At 46.2% G+C, this 23,955-nt stretch overlaps 1 long non-coding RNA gene across 1 annotated transcript; it reads left to right on the forward strand.

The window, feature by feature from the left end:
• Positions 1-1,635: 1,635 nt before the first annotated feature.
• Positions 1,636-23,036, forward strand: LOC120991497. Its single transcript, XR_005776690.1, has 4 exons — positions 1,636-1,669; positions 4,579-4,583; positions 20,162-20,166; positions 22,916-23,036. It is a non-coding gene; the product is annotated as an uncharacterized LOC120991497 (long non-coding RNA).
• The last annotated feature ends 919 nt before the right edge of the window (positions 23,037-23,955 follow it).

Consider the following 23,955-nt stretch of genomic DNA (forward strand, 5'->3'; position numbering starts at 1 on the left):
GGTGTACCTGCACAGTCTGACAATGGCAGCGCTGGCTGGATACAGTGAAACTGTGCAGGTACACCCCCCCCCCCCCCCCCCAACTTGTTAACACCCCTCTGTACCCTTACTGCAGACTGATAGCAATCCATTTATAACTTCTAGTAGAAATAATATAGGCATTACACATCATAGAGTCATAAGAATAGATGTTCCAGAATTGTTATTACATAGGGAATGCATAAAGCTGTTAAAAGAGGCATGTCAGGAGTAGCTAAAGTTCCTCTTTAAGAATCAATGGAGGCCACTGTGCTCTTGGGAACTTTCAGTGCAGCAGAAATGTTTTTGTACCCTTCTCCAGATCTGTGCCTCCACACAATCCTGTCTCTGGGCTGTACAGGCAGTTCTTTCCTCCTCAGGGCTTGATGTTTGCTCTGAAATGTATTGTCAGCAGTGAGACCTTATTTAGACAGTGGTATGTCTTTATAAATCATGCCCACTCAACTGATGTTACCACAGGTAGACTCAAATCAAGGTGGAGACATCTCAAAGATGATCAAGAGAAATGTGATGGCCCTATAGCTAAATTCCATGTATCATAGCAAAGAGTCTGAATACATATGTTCATATAAAATTTTAATTCTTACTTTCTAATAAATTTGTAAAAAATTCCAAAAATCTTTCTTTACTTTCTTATTGTGGGGTAGTAGGCGTAGAATGATGGGGGAAAACGTTTTTTTTTTTTTTATATTTGAGCAAAAAGCCTCAGCATAGCAAAATTAGAAAAAAGTGGAAGGGTGTGAAGACTTTCCGAATGCATATATATTCCCTCTGGGGGATATCTGCACTTTTCTTTTTTTTGGTACTTTTCTACTGTAAACCACTACCTGTAGAGAATTTTACACAGGCAGAGCTGATCACAGAGTGCTAAGACCCAGCAGATCTGTTATGGCTAGAGAACCGTTGACAATCATGTGTCGCTGCTTCTACCATTGACTGCGTAACACTCATTGTGCACTATATAACTTGTAAAAGACAAGGTAGAAATGGTAATAAACTACTATAAATTGTGACTGGAGGTTATGGGTGGTCGATTAATGATCTATTCAGTGCGGATATGACTGTTTTTGCGATATTTGCAATAAATTAGCGAATTCTAGAATTCGTGATCTGCAATCATTATTTTTGTGATTGCGCAAATTGGCACTAATGAAGCGCATATTTTTAGCTCAATACATGCAACTTCACATTTTATCAGATCTGATTAGATATTACTGATTGGTGCACTAAGTATTGGTATGACATCACAGCACTATGTCTGTAGCATGTATGTATGGACAGCAGAGAAACAGTAATTCCTATCACACTACCTAATACCCTGCACTGGAACCTATCAGCTACACTATATCACTATCTAACCTACACTGACTATCTCCCACTAACTATCTGTATTACATATATATATAAACTAACTATCTAATGTAATTTGATAAGGAATAGGATCAAGATGAAAGCACAGAGCACAGTAATGTCACTGCTCTCTCTCTCAGCAGAAAATGGCTGCTGGGGAGTTTCTTATATAGTAAAGGGGTAGGCAACTTTCCTATTGGTTGCTAGGGATGTTGCTAAGCTCAGACAAAGACATTGCAGCCTTCTCATTGGCCCACAAGCAAGAAGAGAGGTTACTGATGTACAAATCTAGAATATTCGCGATTAAGAATATATAGCACTATATTCTACATCTTCGTGAATTCTCAAAGTGCTGATATTCATGGTAAAAATTTGCGATTAGAATATTCGCGATCAACACTAATGACTGTGTCTATGAACTTTTCTATGAACAGACTTTACATACTTTCCTGCAGTACTCTTAATACCAGATCCCCAGCAAGGAGATGTTAAAAATCAATTAAGAGAATTGTCAATATTCTCTAAATGCAAATATTTGGTTTAGGTACAAGTAATTCACATGTAGATAGAAAGGTTAAGGCCCCTTTCACACGGGCGAGTTTTCCGTGCGGGTGCAATGCGGGAGGTGAATGCATTGCACCCGCACTGAATCCAGACAAATTCATTTCTATGGGGCTGTGCACATGAGCGGTGATTTTCACGCATCACTTGTGCGTTGCGTGAAAATCGCAGTAAGCTCTATATTGTGCGTTTTTCACGCAACGCAGGCCCCATAGAAGTGAATGGGGCTGCGTGAAAATCGCAAGCAAGTGCGGATGCGGTGTGATTTTCACGCATGGTTGCTAGGATGAAAGTCTATTCACTGTATTATTTTCCCTTATAACATGGTTATAAGGGAAAATAATAGCATTCTTTAAAACAGAATGCTTAGTAGAAGGTCAATTGAGGGTTAAAAATTTTTTAATTAAATTAACTCGCCTCCTCCAATTGATCGCGTAGCTGCCGGTCTCCTGTTCTTTCTTCAGGACCTGTCAAAAGACCTGTGGTGACATCACTGTGCTCATCACATGATACATCACATGATCCATCACCATGGTGATGGACCATGTGATGAGCACAGTGATGTCACCACAGGTCTTTTGACAGGTCCTGAAGAAAGAACAGGAGACCGGCAGCTACGCGATCAATTGGAGGAGGTGAGTTAATAATTTTATTTTTTTTAACCCTCAATTGGCCTTCTACTAAGTATTCTGTATTAAAGAATGCTATTATTTTCCCTTATAACTATGTTATAAGGGAAAATAATAAAATTTACTGAATATTGAACCCAAACCCGAACTTTTGTGAAGAAGTCCGGGTTCGGGTCTGGGTACCAAAAATGCCCATTTTTCTCACGGGCGTGCAAAATGCATTAAAACGCTTTGCACTTGTGGGGAAAAATTGCGCATGTTCCCGCAACGCATCCGCATCTTTTCCCACCACGCCCGTGTGAAAGAGGCCTAAGAGATGGTTCACTTTGAATTATGTAAGAGCAGCAGACATATTTTATTTTGATTACTTACTGTGAATTGAGCTTATCCAGTTTTTCCTCTATAAAATCAGCCTCTAAAAGTCAACCGCAATACAGAGGCAAAATATTCACTTTGGACATTAATTGCCATGATGTCTTTATAACTAAATTCTTTTTTTTTTCTGATAAACCACAAGGCTAATGGATTTTCCATTCAATACTTTAGTTGGAAGGAATCATAGATTAACATTTCAGTAGGAAAAAAGGTTGATGTGGTTTACTTCTTTTCACATAGCTTAAACGCAGAGGATGTGGACTAAGATAAAGCTTTCTTTTCTACATCCCATTTGTATAAAAGATCATTTGGTTGTTAATAAAATATTACATATATAGTGACATAGATTTTAAGATCTGAGAACATTCATAGGTCTTTGCCACTCAGGCTAATGAAGTACAGTCATACTGTTGTCCATTTATTATGCATTTTTTGCTAATTTATCAAATATTAGGAAGCAAGGAAGAAGCAATGGGACAGGAAACAGGGGATTTGACTAGGCAGATTTCTTTTGTGGCCTGTAGCCATGGTGATGCATAGATCCACATTAGAGCTGTAGACATGAAAAGAGTGTGACTTTTTTTTAATGAAAACTTTTTGCAAATTTCTGAGTTCAATTGCAGTAGAGGGGTCCATAGTCTCTTGATAAAACCTCTAAACCCCTTAACAACCATTGTATATTATTTTTACGGCAGCTGTTCAGGGCACTTCTAATGCATTTCCTTTTTATGATTCAGCTTTAAAGATCTAATCTTTTTCCTTTAAGAGTATTAAAGGGAACTCAAGGACTAACACATTGACCTATCTATAGGATATGAAATCAGTCGGAGTCTAACACTCTGTAGTTGCAGATTGTGAAAAAGTACATGGAATGGAACACCTCTGTCATGCACTTACCCGTCTATGCTCGTTAACTAACCCTGTGTCACGGCGGGGAGTGGGGGAAACCCCCCACCGAGCGGTGTCAGAGGGTAAAGGGGGATCAGCCTGTCCAAAAGGAGTAATAAGGGAGCAGGTCACTTCCTACCGCGTCGCTAATCCTCTCCCTGACTCCTCACTGTATGAGCGGACCCCGATGGTAGGATGACTCATACTCAGGATTCCTATAGACCCTAAGTCGCCCTCGTAATCCCTCACTTAGGAGCAGGGGAGAGACGACCTGTTCATCCCAGTAATGGAGGAACAGGAGTCTCTATCTGAGGCCAGGCTGCAAGGAGAGGGGAACACATACAGCTATAAGGAGATGGCAGGTAAGTGAAACCAGTAACACACTGACTGGAACCCGTGCACAAGTGCTGGTGTCCACACCAACATTAAAAGGACACAGCACACACCACAAACCACACAGGAACCCAGGACACCCATAGCTGCAAAAAAACATGAGACACCATAAGAACATCATCTATGACCACAAGGGTGGCCCTCACTGGACAGATGGAATATGAAGACCAGGAGGATAGCTCCAGCATACACCATGGCTGGAGTACCCCCGAGCTTCAGGCATCCAGCAAAGGCTAAATAGCCCAAGCAGCCACACCCACACACACATAAACCCAGTGTTAAAAAACACTAGGAAGGGAGTTAACCCTTCCAACACCAGACAAGGGAAGGAAGCAACTTAAAGGGAAAGTGAACACACAAGCATAGAGAGCTGCAACATGCATGGCAAACATGTCACGGCAATCAGAAGGCCGAGACACTGCCACCGCATGCTCACACAGCAACACGTTGCCGCGGGCAACCGCAAGTGTAGCAACAGTGTCACAGCGCACACAATAGGCCGTGACGCCCTGCTGACAGTGGGGCTACTCGACCTTTCAGGGAGCTAGGATGCCAGACCAATCAGGCTCTATGCTGGCATCATTTGCGTCCTGCATTTGGTTGAATCTGAGCAGAAAGTACATTCCTGTACACTTCAGAATTCAATTGGCTGCATCTGTCTTCAGTCATGTCATCAAGAAACACTAGTGACCTAGTGCCATTGGAAGCCATGCATACCAATGCCATCACACCACCTCCACCATGTTTTACAGAGCATGTGATATGCTTTAGATCATGGGCCGTTCCAAACCTTGTTCATACTTTCTTCTTCCCGTCAATCTGGTACAGGTTGATCTTAGTTTCATCTGTCCAAAGAATGCTGTTCTAGAACTGGGCTGGCCTTCCTATTTTTGAGGCTGATTAATGGTTTGTACCTTGTTGTGAGCCCTTTGTATTTGCTCTCATAAAGTCTGATCTTTATGGTAGACCTAGATACTGATACATCTACTTTCTGGAGAGTGTCTCTGGGGTGGCTGTTGTGAAGGAGTTTTTCTTCCCCATGGAAAAGATTCTGCGATCATCCACCACTGTTGTCTTCCATGGATGTCTAAGCCTTTTTAAATTCCCGAACTCACCTGTATTTTACCAGATTGTACCCAACTGTTGATTTGGCCACTCCTAACATTTCCGCTATCTCTCTGATGGAATTTTTCTCTTTGTTTCAGCCTAATGATGGTCTGTTTATCTTTCACTGAGAGCTCCATTAACCGCATGTTGTGGGTTCACAGCAACAGCTTTTAAATGCAAATGCTACACCTGAAATCATTTCCAGACCTTTAACCTGCTTACCGTATTTTTCGCCCTATAAGACACACCAGCCCATAAGACGCACCTACATTTTAGAGGAAGACAATAAGAAAAAAAATGTTTTCATTAGACCTAAGGTCAGACCAGCGATCAGACCCCCAATATTAATCAGACCTCAGCTGACAGCCCCATCAGACCTCTAATGTTAATAAGACCTCAATAAATCCTCAGATCAGACCCCCAATCAGAGCTCAGACCCCAAAGTGTACGACCCCCAATCAGACCTCAGACAAGAGCCCCAATATAAATGAGACCCCCATTCAGACCTCAGATCAGCCCCATGCCTCCTATCATCAGCCCCATAACCTCTTATCAGACCCATGCCTCTCATCAGCCCCCAGCCTCTCATCAGCCCCCTAGCTTCTCATCAGCCCCCAGCCTCTTATCAGCCCCCTAGCCTCATCAGCCACCTAGCCTCTTCTAAGTCCCCTAGCCTTTCATCAGCCCCAGCCTCTCATCAACCCTCATACCTTGTGCATAGGAGCAGGCAGCGTGAAGACTTAAAGGCGGAGCAGGCATGTGTGGCAGGAAATCCTGCTCCGCCCCTCCGCCCTGCTACACCCTACCACTTAGAGCAAGCCGCGGCCGGTCCTCATCAGCAAGCCCACGCTGCGGATGCTGGGCTCTCCCTCTTCAGGTAACTGTCTGGTACATCGCAGGCTGCTGTTCCTATGCAGCGCAGCCTGCGATGTACAGAGCATAATCAACGCGCCGCACATTTTATATATCTTTGCCCTGTATTCACCCCATAAAACGCACTTGCGTTTCCCCCCATTTTATGGGGGAAAAGTGCGTCTTATGTGGTGAAAAATACGGTAATTGATGATGGATTAATGAGGGAATAGCCCATGCAGCCCATTAAATAGCTTTTGAGAAATTTTCCAATTACCTTTGGTCCCATTAAAAAGAGACAGCATCATATTAAAGAATAGTGATGGACGAACATCTGCCGGGATGGTTCGCGAATGCGATTGCGCGAACGCAATCAAATGTTCGTGAACCGCAAGTTCGCAGCGGGTCCCATTAATTTTAATGGCAGGCGAACCTGAAAAACCTTCAGCTCATATTTGCAGCCAAGAAATAATTACTAGAAGTGCACAAATAGTCCTACAACATGGACAGTGACATACCAGATGTATTATTCGAATTTGCGATCTCCATTCATAATTTTTTTCAATGCGAAATATTGGCAATATAATTTTCGCGGATGCGCATGCGCAAATGCACTGTACAGTACCCAAATGCACTATAAAGAAAGTATATTGGTATATAACACCCCGCTTCAATCAGTTTTTTTGGAGGTCTACTGGTATATCACACCCGTAGAAATTATTTGCTCCAATAACGCTTGTCCCTCTATATACCTGCAATCCATTAGAATATACATAAAGATAAAACGTAACCTTTAATAATGTTACTATGAGGGTCCATTCACACGTCCGTAAGTGTTTTGCGGATCCGCAAAACACGGACACCGGCAATGTGCATTCCGCAATTTGCGGACCGCACATCGCCGGCGCTATAATAGAAAATGCCTAATCTTGTCTGCAATTGCGGACAAGAATAGGACATGTTCTATTTTTTTGTGGAAACGGAAGCACGGATGCGGAAGTGCAGATCCGAAAATGCGGATGCGGATCCGCAAATGCAGTTGTGGACAGCACATTCCGGCCCTATTGAAAATGAATGGGGCTGCACCCGTTCCGCAAAATTGCGGAACGGATGCGGACCCATTTTGCGGACGTATGAATGGAAAAAGATATTCCTCAAAATGAAAATAAATTAAATTATTAAAGTTAAGCGAAAAGCATAGATGTAGTAGGCAATAACAAGTGCTCAGCGGCACTAAATCAGGTGCTCGGCGGCACCAAATCAGAAACCATATGTCCTACCACAATCCGGGGGGTTCCAATGCACATCCATGAATCCTGGAGGGAAAGCAAAAAACATCTATCCCTGGGCAAAGAACTGTCCCTGATATTGCCCTACAGAGGAGTGCTATTCTGGCCCTGATAGCCTAGACACAGACCACCCACCCTGATAAGAGCGACCCCATCCGGAACTTTACCCTATATAAAAATGGCCCTGGTAAGCCCCTAGCCCCTAGGCCCCTGACTTCCAGGTTACACCTATTGATAGCACACCTATACCAGTCCTTAAAATAACTTTTGTGGCCCTATTAGCTAGTGTTTGGTATCCCTAACAGCCTGTCCCTGCTCCACACAGCAACCTCTCCCTACACTGGCAAAACACTGAATGTAAAATGGCGGCTGGATCAGGTTTATTTAGGGGCTTACTATGTCCATGTGCTGAAACGTCTCAATTGGCTGTCCTGTACCACCTGATGGATGTGTCATGGGTCAAAGTTCTTCACAATGTAAAAGAATAAGGCGGGCGCGAATATCTCCATATGTTCGCATGTTCGGCGAATCGCGAACAAGCAAAGTTTGCTGCGAAACGACCGCCGTGCGAACCGCAAGGCCATCACTATTAAAGAACTGAAATTCCTAAATCCTTCCTCCAATAAGGATGTGAATACCCTCAAACTAAAGCTAAGAGTCTGCACTTTAAGCCCATATGGATTATACAGTATAACTATCTTGAATATGTTTTGGTAAAAAGCTAAAATGTAAAAACTCGTGTCATTGTCCAAATATTTCTGGATCCTGGATCTAACTGTATATTTTGCTACATTTATTTTTCAGCATAAATAACATGATAACTTTATTCTCTAGGTCAATACAATTACGGTTTTACTTTTTTTGAACAACAAAGAAAATGGTTTTGCATCTCCTCATCCCAAGACCCATAACTTTTTCATTTTTCTTTCTATGTGTATTTAATAAAACTGTATTTAACTCTGATTTTTACAACTCACCCAGTTCTCATATAGTACTTATCTACTACAGTCTACCATATATTGTCAGTATGATACTGACAGGAACCATTAGGCTATGCCTGTGGCACAAACTGATAGGCAGACATTGCAAGCAGACTTGGAGGCCTTCATTAGGCTCCCAGCTGCCATACTTATAATTCAGCATCCTGTGATGCAGATATCCCCTCTCTCTAAACCACTTAGATGCCGCAGTTGCTATTGGCAGCGGCATCTAATGGGTAAAATGATCTGAATCAGCAATTTAGTCTGTTAAAGCAGAAGCCTGGATGTCATATGGGACCTGAACTCCTGGTCTCCCCTGCACAGAGAGCTGTGCAGCACTGAGACTAGTAGGCCGCTTAGACTAGTCCCCTTAGTGACTACTGTAAGAAGAGGTGTATTGGCAATTACGGCTTTGTGCCAAATTTATCACACACCTTGAGATGTTTGATACATTTGTTGTAAATCACGCCAACACAGACTCAGACTCAGCAAACTAGATTTTCCCCTCATGATGAAATAGTTAAATCTAACACATGGCTGGGGAGAGAAAGGCCAAAGGAATCTGTAGCGTCAGTCAGTCTCTATGTCAGACTTAATAATTTGTTTCAATAAACATAAGCCATCTGTAAAAAAAATCATTTCATTGATCACACTAATATACATAGATACTTTTTGGCTGAAGAAAATATGCATTCTTGCTTGATCAGGGAACATCATGTACATTTACGACCTAATTAGAGAACCTTTGTAATATTGCTTGCATGTGCTCTATCATTGAAATGTAACAATTGATTTTATTTTCTTGAAGTATTGTTGGTTTAAGAACGGAATTGCCTGCAGATGAATCTATGAGATTCGCCTGATTTTGATTCCCATCTGGTTTGCCGTTCCAAGCATTTAATTCAGTCCTTACTGCCAGTATTTCCCAGAAAAACTTTTTTAATTACTGGGAATTTGTATGGGCTGTTCCAGTCTGGTGCACAGTTAGGGATGCAATATGAAATTTTCATTGCTCAATTTAGCTTAAATTGTAAGATTGATGGGGGACAACAATGGATATAACCACGTACTATAAAATTACCACCGGCAGGTTGAAAGAAGTGTGAAATTGAGAACGATCACAGTTGTAAGCTAAGCCATTAAATAGTAGGGAGAGGTTTAGTGTCATTTCCATGCAGGTAGAGGATGGAGGTGCTCAATTAATGGCACAAGTTGAATCGCTCAAAGGATTGGAACAGCATGAAAGAACATTTCAGCTCTCGGTTCAGGTTCACCTCCTGCCTGGGTAATAGTTAAGTACTGAAACAAAGATACATTCTTTCTGCTTGGGATTCTGTTTACGGGAATGAAAGATAAAACATGAAACATAGATTGTGCCCGGTCTGTGAATCTCACAATGGCTTCTACATTATTTCTCTTTTATTTACTTGTTTATAGCCCACGCTCACATACTGTATAAAACATATTTAAGAAGAGGAGGAAGAATATATGGCTGGAAGTGATGATGGGATTATTGTGCGATGCTCAGGGGGACTTTTGTAGCAATTCATTCTAAAACATTAGAATATTGTTTCCAGCTCGATTCTTGGCTCACACATCTTTAACCAAGAGAGCCATATGCCTTTCGCTGATTAGTTTTTGGAAGGCTGTCATCTTGAAAGTTTGGCAGATTGATCAGATTATCTTGTGCTACTATGCCTCTAATTAACACAGCTATGTTCATGTTCCTAAATATATGACCAGCTGTATGTTACCGTGCTGTAAATTTATATCGTCTCTAGCCAAAGCTAATTCTTCATAATATTTAGCGAACTTTATGTTGGATTAGCAAGGAGGTGTAAACTTTTAAAGATGTCTCACCACCATAAAATGTTATTTCAATATAACACAGCATTAAAAAAGTTACTTTTGTAATTTACCTTGCTAGAAAAATGCTCTACTTGGGAGATGCTCTCTTTAAATCATTATAGTAAAGCCCCTTGGTGTTTAATCTGTATAGCAATGTCCACATCCATGGTTACATGTGCTAAATTCCATCCTTCAATTGCCACCAGCCATATCTCCTGTTAGAGGCTGTGACAGTTACAGGGATAGTGGAAGCAGAAACCCTGAGAATGGACCTGCACTCTGAGAAAGGACACGCTCCCTGAGCTGCCAGCCTGAAGAAAGCAGAGTAACTGGAGTAATGATCTACAGATTTCTGGTTCAGTGGTAGATAAGGCCTGCTAGCATCATTTTATAGTCATGTACCACATACTGTATAATCCCCACTTTCAATGTAAAAGCTTGTGTATTCCTGTAAGTTTACATTTATAAATCTGATCAGCAATTTTATATATATATATATATATATATATATATATATATATCATGTGTTACTTGGGACCCATTAGTCAGAGTGTAGACCTTCTGCATAATGTGTAGGCTAGAGTAGGGATGAGCGAACCCGAACTGTATAGTTCGGGTTCGTACCGAATTTTGGGGTGTCCGTGACACGGACCCGAACCCGAACATTTTCGTAAAAGTCCGGGTTCGGTGTTCGGCGCTTTCTTGGCGCTTTTTGAAAGGCTGCAAAGCAGCCAATCAACAAGCGTCATACTACTTGCCCCAAGAGGCCATCACAGCCTTGCCTACTATTGGCATGGCTGTGATTGGCCAGTGCAGCATGTGACCCAGCCTCTATTTAAGCTGGAGTCACGTAGCGCCGCACGTCACTCTGCTATGATCAGTATAGGGAGAAGTTGCAGCTGCGACGTTAGGGCGAGATTAGGCAGATTAACTCCTCCAAAAGACTTCATTCTGTGATCGATCTGCATCTGTGGATCATTGAAGTGCTATTATTGACTTGCTCACTTTTTTGAGGCTGCCCAGAGCGTTTTTAGATCACTTTTTTTCTGGGGTGATCGGCGGCCATTTTGTGACTTGTGGTGCGCCAGCACAAGCTATCACCAAGTGTATTTAACCATCGATAGTGTGGTTATTTTGTGCTATATCCTACATCAGCTGCAGGCTGAGCCTGTGTCACAGAAGTGCATTTAACCATCAACAGTCTGGTTATTTTTTGGCCATATACTACATCAGCTGCAGGCTGAGCCTGTGTCACCGAAGTGCATTTAACCATCGAAAGTCTGATTATTTTTTGGCCATATACTACATCTGGTGCAGGCTGAGCCTGTGTCACCCAAGTGCATTTAACCATCAACAGTGTGGTTATTTTTTGGCCATATATTACATCAGGGGCAAGTTGAGCCTGTCACCCAGCGCCTAAAAAATAGACCTGACATTTCTATTCAACCAAATCTGTACTGTTTTAGCTGGTCAAGTTATTTGTAGTGACCGTAAAAGCACACTTTTTTTTCTGGGTTGAAAAACCATTCCCAAATTTGCCATTCTCAAAATAACTAGTTTCTGGTATTTGAGGCCTTCTTGAAATCTATCCCAAAAAGAATATCTTACATTGAAGCTAGTGATAGTGTCATTCAGAAAAACCTAAGACACACGCTAGCGTGCTGATAGAAATCTGATTCTGTGATTAAACCTATACCTGTCACACAGCGCAAAAAAAAAACAGGCCTCACATCTCTATTTAACCAAATCTCTACTGTTTTAGCTGGTCAAGTTATTTGTAGTGACCGTAAAAGAACACTTTTTTTTCTGGGTTGAAAAACCATTCCCAAATTTGCCATTCTCAAAATAACTAGTTTCTGGTATTTGAGGCCTACTTGAAATCTATCCCAAAAAGAATATCTTACATTGAAGCTAGTGATAGTGTCATTCAGAAAAACCTAAGAACCAAATCTCTACTGTTTTAGCTGGTCAAGTTATTTGTAGTGACCGTAAAAGCACACTTTTTTTTCTGGGTTGAAAAACCATTCCCAAATTTGCCATTCTCAAAATAACTAGTTTCTGGTATTTGAGGCCTACTTGAAATCTATCCCAAAAAGAATATCTTACATTGAAGCTAGTGATAGTGTCATTCAGAAAAACCTAAGAAACACGCTAGCGTGCTGATAGAAATCTGATTCTGTGATTAAACCTATACCTGTCACACAGCGCAAAAAAAAAACAGGCCTCACATCTCTATTTAACCAAATCTCTACTGTTTTAGCTGGTCAAGTTATTTGTAGTGACCGTAAAAGCACACTTTTTTTTCTGGGTTGAAAAACCATTCCCAAATTTGCCATTCTCAAAATTGTGGTGAACGGGAACAATGAGGAAAACATCTAATAAGGGACGCGGACGTGGACATGGTCGTGGTGGTGTTAGTGGACCCTCTGGTGCTGGGAGAGGACGTGGCCGTTCTGCCACAGCCACACGTCCTAGTGAACCAACTACCTCAGGTCCCAGTAGCCAGCAGAATTTACAGCGATATTTGGTGGGGCCCAATGCCGTTCTAAGGATGGTAAGGCCTGAGCAGGTGCAGGCATTAGTCAATTGGGTGGCCGACAGTGGATCCAGCACGTTCACATTATCTCCCACCCAGTCTTCTGCAGAAAGCGCACAGATGGCGCATGAAAACCAAGCCCATCGGTCTGTCACATCACCCCCATGCATATCAGGGAAACTGTCTGAGCCTCAAGTTATGCAGCAGTCTCTTATGCTGTTTGAAGACTTTGCTGCCAGGGTTTCCCAAGGGCATCCACCTAGCCCTTCCCCAGGGGTGGAAGAGATAGAATGCACTAACGCACAACCACTTATTTTTCCTGCTGATGAGGACATGGGAATACCACCTCAGCACGTCTCTGATGATGACGAAACACAGGTGCCAACTACTGCGTCTTTCTGCAGTGTGCAGACTGAACAGGAGGTCAGGGATCAAGACTGGGTGGAAGACGATGCAGGGGACGATGAGGTCCTAGACCCCACATGGAATGAAGGTCATGCCACTGACTTTCACAGTTCGGAGGAAGAGGCAGTGGTGAGACCGAGCCAACAGCGTAGCAAAAGAGGGAGCAGTGGGCAAAATCAGAACACCCGCCGCCAAGAGACTCCGCCTGCTAATGACCGCCGCCATCTGGGACCGAGCACCCCAAAGGCAGCTTCAAGGAGTTCCCTGGCATGGCACTTCTTCAAACAATGTGCTGACGACAAGACCCGAGTGGTTTGCACGCTGTGCCATCAGAGCCTGATGCGAGGCATTAACGTTCTGAACCTTAGCACAACCTGCATGACCAGGCACCTGCATGCAAAGCATGAACTGCAGTGGAGTAAACACCTTAAAAACAAAGAAGTCACTCAGGCTCCCCCTGCTACCTCTTCTGCTGCTGCTGCCTCGGCCTCTTCTGCTGCTGCCGCCGCCTCGGCCTCTTCCTCCGCCTCTGGAGGAACATTGGCACCTGCCGCCCAGCAAACATGGGATGTACCACCAACACCACCACCTGCGTCACCAAGCATCTCAACCATGTCACACGGCAGCGTTCAGCTCTCCATCTCACAAACATTTGAGAGAAAGCGTAAATTCCCACCTAGCCACCCTCGATCCCTGGCCCTGAATGCCAGCATTTCTAAACTACTAGCCTATGAAATGCTGTCATTTAGGCTGGTGGACACACACAGCTTCAAACAGCTCATGTCACTTGCTGTCCCACAGAATGTTGTTCCCAGTCGCCACTACTTCTCCAAGAGAGCCGTGCCTTCCCTGCAGAAACAAGTGTCCGATAAAATCAAGTGTGCACTGCGCAACGCCATCTGTGGCAAGGTCCACCTAACCACAGATACGTGGACCAGTAAGCACGGCCAGGGACGCTATATCTCCCTAACTGCACACTGGGTAAATGTAGTGGCGGCTGGGCCCCAGGCGGAGAGCTGTTTGGCGCACGTCCTTCCGCCGCCAAGGATCGCAGGGCAACATTCTTTGCCTCCTGTCTCCTCCTCCTCCTACTCAGCTTCCTCCTCCTCTTCTTCCAGCTGCTCATCCAGTCAGCCACACACCTTCACCACCAACTTCAGCACAGCCCTGGGTAAACGTCAGCAGGCCATTCTGAAACTCATATGTTTGGGGGACAGGCCCCACACCGCACAGGAGTTGTGGCGGGGTATAGAACAACAGACCGACGAGTGGTTGCTGCCGGTGAGCCTCAAGCCCGGCCTGGTGGTGTGCGATAATGGGCGAAATCTCGTTGCAGCTCTGGGACTAGCCGGTTTGACGCACATCCCTTGCCTGGCGCATGTGCTGAATTTTGTGATGCAGAAGTTCATTCGCAACTACCCCGACATGTCAGAGCTTCTGCATAAAGTGCGGGCCGTCTGTTCGCGCTTCCGGCGTTCACACCATGCCGCTGCTCACCTGTCTGCGCTACAGAGTAACTTCGGCCTTCCCACTCACCGCCTCATATGCGACGTACCCACCAGGTGGAACTCCACCTTGCATATGCTGGACAGACTGTGCAAGCAGCAGCAGGCCATAGTGGAGTTTCTGCTGCAGCACGCACGGGTCAGTCGCACTGCGGATCAGACACACTTCACCACCAATGACTGGGCCTCCATGCGAGACCTGTGTGCCCTGTTGCGTTGTTTCGAGTACTCCACCAACATGGCCAGTGGCGATGACGCCGTTATCAGCGTTACAATACCACTTCTATGTCTCCTTGAGAAAACACTTAGGGCGATGATGGAAGAGGAGGTGGCCCAGGAGGAAGAGGAGGAAGAGGGGTCATTTTTAGCACTTTCAGGCCAGTATCTTCGAAGTGACTCAGAGGGAGGTTTTTTGCAAAACCAGAGGCTAGGTACAAATGTGGCCAGACAGGGCCCACTACTGGAGGACGAGGAGGACAAGGATGAGGAGGAGGTGGAGGAGGATGAGGATGAAGCATGTTCACAGCGGGGTGGCACCCAAAGCAGCTCGGGCCCATCACTAATGCGTGGCTGGGGGGAAACACAGGACGATGACGATACGCCTCCCACAGAGGACAGCTTGTCCTTACCTCTGGGCAGCCTGGCACACATGAGCGACTACATGCTGCAGTGCCTGCGCAACGACAGCAGAGTTGCCCACATTTTAACGTGTGAGGACTACTGGGTTGCCACCCTGCTGGATCCCCGGTACAAAGACAATGTGCCCAACTTACTTCCTACACTGGAGCGTGATAGGAAGATGCGCGAGTACAAGCGCACGTTGGTAGACGCGCTACTGAGAGCATTCCCAAATGTCACAGGGGAACCAGTGGAAGCCCAAGGCGAAGGCAGAGGAGGAGCAAGAGGTCGCCAATGCAGCTGTGTCACGGCCAGCTTCTCTGAGGGCAGGGTTAGCATGGCAGAGATGTGGAAAAGTTTTGTCACCACGCCACAGCTAACTCTACCACCACCTGATACGGAACGTGTTAGCAGGAGGCAACATTTCACTAACATGGTGGAACAGTACCTGTGCACACCCCTCCACGTACTGACTGATGGTTCGGCCCATTCAACTTCTGGGTCTCCAAAATGTCCACGTGGCCAGAGCTAGCCTTTTATGCCTTGGAGGTGCTGGCCTGCCCGGCGGCCAGCGTTTTGTCTAAACGTGTATTCAGCACGGCAGGGGGCGTCATTACAGACAAACGCAGCCGCCTGTCTACAGCCAATGTGGACAAGCTGACGTTCATAAAAATGAACCAGGCATGGATCCCACAGGACCTGTCCATCCCTTATGCAGATTAGATATTAACTACCTCCCCTTAACAATATATTATTCTACTCCAGGGCACTTCCTCATTCAATACTATTTTTAATTTCATTTTACCATTATATTGCGGGGCAACCCAAAGTAGAATGAACCTCTCCTCTGTCTGGGTGCTGGGGCCTAAATGTGTGACAGTGGCCTGTTCCAGTGGTGGGTGACGTGAAGCCTGATTCTCTGCTATGACATGAAGACAGATTCTGTGCTGACATAAGGCCAGATTCTCTGTTACGGGACCTCTCTCCTCTGCCTGGGTGCCTGGGCCTCAATATGTGACAGTGGCCTGTTCCAGTGGTGGGTGACGTGAAGCCTGATTCTCTGCTATGACATGAAGACAGATTCTGTGCTGACATAAGGCCAGATTCTCTGTTACGGGACCTCTCTCCTCTGCCTGGGTGCCTGGGCCTAAATGTGTGACAGTGGCCTGTTCCAGTGGTGGGTGACGTGAAGCCTGATTCTCTGCTATGACATGAAGACAGATTCTGTGCTGACATGAAGCCAGATTCTCTGTTACGGGACCTCTCTCCTCTGCGCCTGGGTGCCTGGGCCTAAATGTGTGACAGTGGCCTGTTCCAGTGGTGGGTGACGTGAAGCCTGATTCTCTGCTATGACATGAAGACTGATTCTGCGCTGACATAAGGCCAGATTCTCTGTTACGGGACCTCTCTCCTCTGCCTGGGTGCCTGGGCCTAAATGTGTGACAGTGGCCTGTTCCAGTGGTGGGTGACGTGAAGCCTGATTCTCTGCTATGACATGAAGACAGATTCTGTGCTGATATAAGGCCAGATTCTCTGTTACGGGACCTCTCTCCTCTGCCTGGGTGCCTGGGCCTAAATGTGTGACAGTGGCCTGTTCCAGTGGTGGGTGACGTGAAGCCTGATTCTCTGCTATGACATGAAGACAGATTCTGTGCTGATATAAGGCCAGATTCTCTGTTACGGGACCTCTCTCCTCTGCCTGGGTGCCTGGGCCTAAATGTGTGACAGTGGCCTGTTCCAGTGGTGGGTGACGTGAAGCCTGATTCTCTGCTATGACATGAAGACAGATTCTGTGCTGACATAAGGCCAGATTCTCTGTTATGGGACCTCTCTCCTCTGCCTGGGTGCCTGGCCTAAATGTGTGACAGTGGCCTGTTCCAGTGGTGGGTGACGTGAAGCCTGATTCTCTGCTATGACATGAAGACAGATTCTGTGCTGACATAAGGCCAGATTCTCTGTTACGGGACCTCTCTCCTCTGCCTGGGTGCCTGGGCCTAAATATGTGACAGTGGCCTGTTCCAGTGGTGGGTGACGTGAAGCCTGATTCTCTGCTATGACATGAAGACAGATTCTGTGCTGACATAAGGCCAGATTCTCTGTTACGGGACCTCTCTCCTTTGCCTGGGTGCCTGGGCCTAAATATGTGACAGTGGCCTGTTCCAGTGGTGGGTGACGTGAAGCCTGATGCTCTGCTATGACATGAAGACAGATTCTGTGCTGACATAAGGCCAGATTCTCTGTTACGGGACCTCTCTCCTCTGCCTGGGTGCCTGGGCCTAAATGTGTGACAGTGGCCTGTTCCAGTGGTGGGTGACGTGAAGCCTGATTCTCTGCTATGACATGAAGACAGATTCTGTGCTGACATAAGGCCAGATTCTCTGTTACGGGACCTCTCTCCTCTGCCTGGGTGCCTGGGCCTAAATGTGTGACAGTGGCCTGTTCCAGTGGTGGGTGACGTGAAGCCTGATTCTCTGCTATGACATGAAGACAGATTCTGTGCTGACATAAGACCAGATTCTCTGTTACGGGACCTCTCTCCTCTGCCTGGGTGCCTGGGCCTAAATGTGTGACAGTGGCCTGTTCCAGTGGTGGGTGACGTGAAGCCTGATTCTCTGCTATGACATGAAGACAGATTCTGTGCTGACATAAGGCCAGATTCTCTGTTACGGGACCTCTCTCCTCTGTCTGGGTGCCGGGGCATAAATATGTGACAGTGGCCTGTTCCAGTGGTGGGTGACATGAAGCCAGATTCTCTGCTATAGCATGAAGAGACTGATTCTCTGCTGACATGAAGCCAGATTCTTAGCTATGGCATGAAGAGACTGATTCTCTGCTGACGTGAAGCCAGATTCTCTGCTATGGGACCTCTGTCCAATTGATATTGGTTCATTTTTATTTTTTAAATTTTTATTTTAATTCATTTCCCTATCCACATTTGTTTGCAGGGGATTTACCTACATGTTGCTGCCTTTTGCAGCCCTCTAGCTCTTTCCTGGGCTTTTTTACAGCCTTTTTAGTGCCCAAAAGTTTGGGTCCCCATTGACTTCAATGGGGTTTGGGTTCAGGACGAAGTTCGGGTCGGGTTCGGATCCCGAACACGAACATTTCCGGGAATTTCGGCCGAACTTCTCGAACCCGAACATCCAGGTGTTCGCTCAACTCTAGGCTAGAGCTGTTTACCTCACATAGATCCAGAGATCCTTCCATTTATTGCTCAAATTTCTCTACTAGATTTATTTAAAGCCAGCTACACAGGGGGTGTTTCCTTTCTACTGCAGCTCTCTTCCTCTCACAGCTCAAGGGTATGTCTTTTCTGCTGCTGCCTTCTCTATACAAAAGCTCAGAGATTTGTCCTTTCTGATGTAGCTCTCTCCCTATCATAGTTCAGGGATGTGTTCTTTCTGCTATAGCCCTCTCCCTATCACCGCTCACAGGTCCTTTCTGCTGCAGCTGTGTCTAATAGTTATAGCTCTGGTAGACAACTGCCTATAGTGAAACAAAGGCAGAATGTGTTTGTAACTTATGAATCATCTCTTAGAATCACTGCACACTTCACTTATTTGGGCAGTCACTGGGCCAAAACCTACCAAATAACTCAAGTATTAACTTCTAAAGAAGAAGCTCTTTTTACACCCTTGTCAGCTGATTCCACATAGATGTCTACAGAACCTGTTCTATTAAATGCTTATACAAGTAGAGGCCCTCCGACAGAGTGGAGAGGATGTCAGCAGTAAGTTTGTGTTGATGTCACCAGGCCGAAAGGCAAAATAGTGGCCCAGTCATGAAGTGGGGAGGGTGGGAACAGCATGAGGAGACCACAGAGTAGACCTATGACATAGTGGTGATGTGGCAGCAGTATGAGGAGGCCACTGAGTGGCACAATGACAGAGTCTGTAGGTGGCGGATGCATCAGCAGCATCATGAGAAGGCCACCGAGTGGCACAATGACAGTGTCTGTAGATGGCAGCAGTATGATGAGGCCAGCGAGTGGCAAGGTGACATAGTGTGGATATGACAGCAGCAGGAGGAGACCACAGAGTGGCATAGTGATATAGTGTCCAGATGGCAACAGCAGGATCCCACAGAGTGGCAAGGTGAAATAGTGTGGTGATGGCAGCAGCAGCAGGATCCGACAGAGTGGCAAGTTGACATAGTATGGAGATGGCAATAGCAGCATCAGCATCAGGAGGATACCATAGAGTGGCAAGGTGACATAGTGTGGTGATAGCAGCAACAGCAGCAGGATCCCACAGAGGGGCAAGGTGACATAGTGTGGATATGGCGGCAGCAGCATGAGGATACCACAGAGTGACAAAGTGACATATTGTGGAGATGGCAGCAGCAGGAGGAGACCATAGAATGGCAAGGTGACATAGTTTGGAGATGGCAGTAGCAGCAGCAGCATGAGGAGACCAGAGAGTGGCAAGTTGACATAGTGTGTAGATGGTAGCAGAAGCATGAGGAGACCACAGAGGGGCAAGTTGACATAGTGCGGAGATGGCAGCAGCAGCAGCATCAGGAGGATACCATAGAGTGGCAAGGTGACATAGTGTGGAGATGGCAGCAGCAGGAGGTGACCACAGAGTGGCAAGGTGACATAGCTTAGAGATGGCAGCAGCAGCTGCATCAGGAGACCTGAAAGTGACCCGGTAACAGAGTGGGGCGGTGGGTGTCAATACCAGTACCCACTGGCGAAGGTGGGTGAAATAAGGAGCTCTTGGCATCAGATGTGTGGCATCAGGCGGGTTGCAACATCAAAGTAGTCGCTGAGGCAGGTAGTCAGAAGAAAAAGTTCTCTCATATGAAAATGCTGGTGTGGCACCATGGATGATCTAGTCTGATGCATCAGGAATTGGTGGTTGGAAATCCGGGCTGATCCACGCCTGATTCATCTTGACAAAGGCCAGTCTCTCCACATTTTGGGTGTACAGGTGAGTTCTCCTTGCTGTAACTGTGGCCTCCACCGAACTAAACAACCACTCTGATGCCACACTACTGGCCGGGCAGGACAGCTTTTCCAGGGCAAACTCTGCTAGTTGCGGCCACAAATCCAATTTGGCTACACAGTAGTCCAGCGGATCTTCAATGTGGGTTGGCAGGGTGCTGTCCAAGTATGCCACCACCAGCTGGTTCAGGTCCTGCTCCAGGTCTAGCTGCTGCTGCTGCTGAGTAGTTTCTTCACTATGTGGGTCAATAAAGCTACTTATCAGCGACTCTAGACTCAGGCTTCTGCTGATGGAGCTGGTACTGCTCCTGCCACCCCACCCCTCCCCAGCAGCCATGGCAGTGGAACATGAGCACAGAGGGCCCCCCTGGTCAGACCTGCGATAGGATGGACGATGGGGCCGAAAGGCAGCGGCCAACTAACTACACAGGATGTCTCTGTAGTAGTTTAGTTTGTCCTCCCTCTCGGTGGGTGTAAAAAGACCCCCATTCTGGACCAGTAGCAAGGGTCCAACAAGGTGGAGAGCCAGAAGTCATCCCTCTGCCGAATGGTGACAATTCGGCTGTCAGTACAATAGCAAGTGAGCATGCAGTGGGCCATTTGTGCAAATGGCACATCTCCACTGCATACTGCCACAATGTGTCCAGGTCCTCTGTCTCGTCTTCCTTATCAACCTGTAGCTCTTCTGGCTTTTCCTACTCCTCCTCTCCTGTCAGCTGAGTAGAAAAACCACCCACTTGGCTACACATTGCCTGTGTTCCAATGTCCTCTGGCCCCCTCCTCCTCTTCCAGATCAAGGCGCCACGTCTCCTGTCCCCTGACCAGCCATAGTTACCAGCATCTGTTCCAGGACATGAAGCAGTAGAATGACGACATTTATCTTGTAGTCCTTGCGACTGACAAATAACGTGGCTTCCTCAAAGGGCATGAGCAAACGGCAGGTGTCAACCATGAGCTGCCAGTGGCTGACATCGAAGTTACACAGGGGAGTACTCCTATCCACTTGCATCATCAAGAAATTGTTGATGGCTTTTCTCTGTTTGTATAGTCGGTCCAACATATTGAGGGTGGAATTCCAACAGGTGGAAATGTTGCAGATCAGCCTATGTTGGGGGATGCCGTTCTGCTGCTGCAACACGAGGAGGGTGTTCTTTGCAGTATACAAGTGGCTGAAGTGCAAGCAAAGTTTCCTGGCCATTTTTAGGATGTCTTGCAGATGGGTGGAAGACTTCAGAAACCTCTGGACAACCAGATTGAACACGTGTGCCATGCAGGGGGCATGGCTCAGCCTTCCTTGATGCAGCGCCAACACAATGTTCTTCCCATTGTTGGTGACCATAGTTTCGATTTTGAGTTGTCGGGGAGAAATCCAGGATTCGATTTCTTAATGCATCACTCGGACCAGTTGCTCCCCTGTGTGACTCCGTTTGCCAAGGCAAGCCAGGTGCAGAACAGAGTGACACCGCCGAGCCCTGCACATGTGGTATGCTGGAGAGGCACTGTGATTTGTCCCTGCAGTGGAGGCTGAGGACATGGTGGAGGATGAGGAGGCAGAGGTGGACATTGTCCCAGGAACAACAGCATGACCATGTGGAGGAGGAAGCGGCGTGACCTGTCCAAGTTGCTGGTGTGGCTGTGCAGGAACCACATTTACCCAGTGGGCCGTAAAGGACATGTATTGTCCCTGACTGTAGTTACAGCTCCACACATCGGCGCTGCTGTGCACTTTGGCAGACACCGACAGGCTCAAGGACTGGCCCACCTTCTGTTCTACATGTGTGTGCAGGGCTGGTACTGCCTTTTTTCGGCTTGGGACTCTCCACCTCGGCTCGGTATAAGCCATCAGTTCTCTGAAAGGAGTAGAGTCCACATCTTGGAAAGGGAGGGACTGCAGCACCAGCAACTTGGACAGGAGCACGTTTAGTTTCTGCGCCGCTGGATGCGTGCATGCATACTGTTGTCTCTTGGCATTCGCTTCGGTGATCGATTGCTGGTAGAATGAGTGACGAGGAATAGGAGCAGGAGCATCTGGACCAGCAGAAGATAGGATTGACAGACAGCTCTCTTTGGCTGAGCTGGTGGAGCCTTCACTGGCTGAAACTGGGTGCGTGCCACTGGGTGATGCAACGGTTGCTGCGGCAGGCTGGACCACCACATCGGAGCCATGGTTCTCCCAGGTCACTGTATGGTGACATTGCATATGTTGACGCAGGGCCGTAGTGGCAACATTGGCACCCTGGCCACGCTTCACCTTCTGCCCACACATGCGACATACCGTATGGCCACGTTCACCTACTCTGGTGCTTTGAAAAAAAACTGCCACACCGCTGAGTAGGTGATTTGCCCCCAACAGTCCACACTGACTGATTGCTATCGCCACTGCTTCCGTGAACCCCTGCACCACTACTTCCCGGGCAGGTAGGCTGCTGCGAAGCAGGTGATCTACTCCGGGCATGTTTGGCTCCCGACCTCCCACTGCTGCCACCCTGCTGACTCCCATCCATGCTACCACCTTGCTGGCTCCGCCGCTAGCTCATGGGCAAGCTGCCACCCTCTTCTCCTGATGATGATGAAGCCCCTTACTAGAATAGTAAGAAACTAGAATATTCTAAATTACGAATATATATCACTATATTCTAAATATTCGTGAATTCTCGAAGTGCCGATATTTGAGATTAATATTCGTGATTCAAATATTCGCGTCCAACACTACTTAGAAGCGGAAAGGGCACCATTGCAGCTAGGTTTTTGCTGTTTTAAACAGATCGCAGACATTTAACTCCTCAGATGCCGTGGTCAATTGCGCCAAGATCGAGGGAGACATTCAGTTGCTGTGGCAGCCTTGAGCTCTCTGTTCTCCATAAGAACATAACAAACCTCCCATAGACTGCAATGGTAATTCACTGCAGTCTAGGAGACAAGCAATCAGATGATTACATATGAGAGGTAGTCAAGGTTTTGAAAAATATGGCTGCTTTCTTCCAAAAAACAGCACTAGTCCTATCCATGTGTTTTGTCTGGTACTGCAGCTTTGCTCCTTTGGAGTCAATGGATGGTGCTGCTTTTGAAAATCCCCCCCCAAAAAAGCATTTTTTTCTAATCATGGACAACCCCTTTGAGTTCCTTAGGGGAACTTTCAAAAAAAGTGAAACATTTTTAAAAATACAAAAAATATTAGAATCCAAAAATTCTAATCAACCTATTTCCCCATTTTAAAAAGAAAAAGAAAAAACAATAAAAAGTAAAGATCATTGTAATTGCCATTTCCCAAAATGCCAGTAGTATTAAAGGGGTTTCCCCGAGATTTTAATACTGACGACCTATCCTCTGGATAGGCCTTCAGAATCTGATCGGTGGGGGCGCTGTGGCCTTCTCCAGCTTTTCCTAGACCAGTGATGACACATTTATTGATTATATGGCTTAGGTTCAGCTCAGCCCCATAGAAGTCAATGTAGCTGAGCTGCAATAACAAGCACAGCTGTTATACAATGTACGGCGCTGTACTTGGTAAGCTGCGAGAAGGCAGCTGCACTCACAAAAAGGCCTCAGTTGTTGGACCCTCACTGATATTGATGAGAAAATGTCAGAAAACTCCTTTAAAATATAAACATATTTATCCTTTACAGTGAACCATA

This window comes from Bufo bufo, chromosome 2 (assembly GCF_905171765.1).
Source record: "Bufo bufo chromosome 2, aBufBuf1.1, whole genome shotgun sequence".
Lineage (NCBI taxonomy): Eukaryota > Metazoa > Chordata > Amphibia > Anura > Bufonidae > Bufo > Bufo bufo.